This window comes from Nanorana parkeri, unplaced genomic scaffold (genome assembly GCF_000935625.1).
Source record: "Nanorana parkeri isolate BGI_ZX_2015 unplaced genomic scaffold, ASM93562v1 scaffold2279, whole genome shotgun sequence".
In the NCBI taxonomy this organism is placed as follows: Eukaryota; Metazoa; Chordata; class Amphibia; order Anura; family Dicroglossidae; genus Nanorana; species Nanorana parkeri.
The window spans coordinates 60,269-62,558 of NW_017308547.1; the positions used below are offsets into that span (position 1 = coordinate 60,269).

Sequence of the window (2,290 nt, forward strand, 5' to 3'; positions counted from 1 at the left end):
TGATCTGTGATGTCATCAGGCCGTACTAGTGTCCCCGGTGCAGATGTATATAGCGATCCCTGTGTAACACGTTGTCACGTGTGTACGTACCTGACTGGGGAGGCTTTCCTTCGTCCCGTCACCATGGCATGGGCCCACCTTCCCCGCATGCATCCCACATGTTTTGTGTCAGGACAATGCGTGTGGCCGGGACATGCCTGGGAAAGGACAGAGGCTTTCTTACAGGAGACCCTCCCGGCCCGATTCATTAGGAGAAGAAAGACTGGAACAATGTGCGTCAAATTGCGGCTTGCAGTCATGGAATATTCCCGGCACAGTTCAGGCGCAGTTCAGCTCTACGCGTTTCGCATCCAGCCGTTGGCTTCATGGCTGTGGTGTTGGCAGGACCCCTCCATTGTACATCTGCTTTCTGATTGCCTCGGTGCCTGCATGCTGCTTTCATCATCCGCCCAATGCCGTTTCCCCGTGACTCCGCCTCTCTCCGGCCTGAGAAGAAGATTGGCGGCCAGTCGCCTCTTTTTCCCTTTTATATTTCTGCTCTTTGCGGTCACCGCGCAGCACCTACAAAGTTTTCACAATGACAATCTTGAAAGGAAAAATGTTGAGAGAGTTTTCCATGTTTACAGAGGGGAGGAGGAGGGGCTTTGTTATTGAGGATTACAGAGGGGAGGAGGAGGGGCTTTGTTATTGAGGATTACAGAGGGGAGGAGGAGGGGCTTTGTTATTGAGGATTACAGAGGGGAGGAGGAGGGGCTTTGTTATTGAGGATTACAGAGGGGAGGAGGAAGGGCTTTGTTATTGAGGATTTCAGAGGGGAGGAGGAGGGGCTTTGTTATTGAGGATTACAGAGGGGAGGAGGGGCTTTGTTATTGAGGATTACAGAGGGGAGGAGGAGGGGCTTTGTTATTGAGGATTACAGAGGGGAGGAGGAGGGGCTTTGTTATTGAGGATTACAGAGGGGAGGAGGAGGGGCTTTGTTATTGAGGATTACAGAGGGGAGGAGGAGGGGCTTTGTTATTGAGGATTACAGAGGGGAGGAGGAGGGGCTTTGTTATTGAGGATTACAGAGGGGAGGAGGAGGGGCTTTGTTATTGAGGATTACAGAGGGGGGGAGGAGGAGGGGCTTTGTTATTGAGAATTACAGAGGGGAGGAGGAGGGGCTTTGTTATTGAGGATTACAGGGGGGAGGAGGGGCTTTGTTATTGAGGATTACAGAGGGGAGGGGGGGGGGCTTTGTTATTGAGGATTACAGAGGGGAGGAGGAGGGGCTTTGTTATTGAGGATTACAGAGGGGAGGAGGAGGGGCTTTGTTATTGAGGATTACAGGGGGGAGGAGGGGCTTTGTTATTGAGGATTACAGAGGGGAGGAGGAGGGGCTTTGTTATTGAGGATTACAGAGGGGAGGAGGAGGGGCTTTGTTATTGAGGATTACAGAGCGGGAACATGAGACATGAAAGGACATCTGGAGGGAGGAAGGCACCGCGGCCGCCGTTATTACAGACGCGTTGTGCGTTTCATGACACGGGACGCAGATGTAACGTGTTTTGTCTTCAGATAAGTCCGCTTGTGTAAACAGATTGTTTAGTTTTTCCGTAGTCTTCCCTCAGAGGTGACGTTATGTCCGTGCCGCTCCAGCTGTCCAGGCATTACCCGGATTTACCTCCAGACCTTCATCTCCCCATCACGCCCCAGCTTTATATTATCTCTTACCTTGTTCCTGTATGTGACTTCCTGTAACACCAACACAAGGCTTGTACAATGCCTGCAGGGGCAACCCAGAACTACATCTCCCAGGAGCTCTTTCTCTCTCTTGCTTTTGAGAGGCAAGCCAGCGGCATTGTGTGCTGGGAAATAAGTTAAAGTATGTACATGGAGAGGGAGAGGGATGGGTGGAATTCTGTAGTCCAGCAGGCAGGGCTGACAATGCTCTGTGGTATTTCAGTTCAGCAAAGGCAACGTGTTGTCGGCCCAAACAGGAAGTTTCGGCGATACCTGGACTTTCTTGCTGATCTCCGGGTATTTTTCTGTACTTGGAGACGGGATAAACTTCAAGAAATGTTCTTTGATTGCAGAGATGTTTTTGGTTTTACTCGGACACTTCATGCTGGCCAGACCCACCCGCACCCAATAGCATGGAGCTTCAAACACTTGGCCAACATCTTTCTTTCTGTCTTGTCACTGAGTAGTAGGAATGGTCACCCAGGCTGCACACAAGTATTCTCCAGCAAGTTGGCTATTACCTTCAGGGGGAGTTTGTGGACACCTAACCATCACACCTATAATAACCCCT

General features: G+C 50.9%; 1 protein-coding gene across 1 annotated transcript in view; it reads left to right on the top strand.

Annotated features, from left to right (window-relative positions):
- CEP112 (centrosomal protein 112) overlaps positions 1 to 2,290 on the top strand; it is a gene marked incomplete at its 3' end in the record, with an annotated part of 145,596 nt that overhangs the window by 25,232 nt on the left and 118,074 nt on the right. The window lies entirely within an intron of this gene.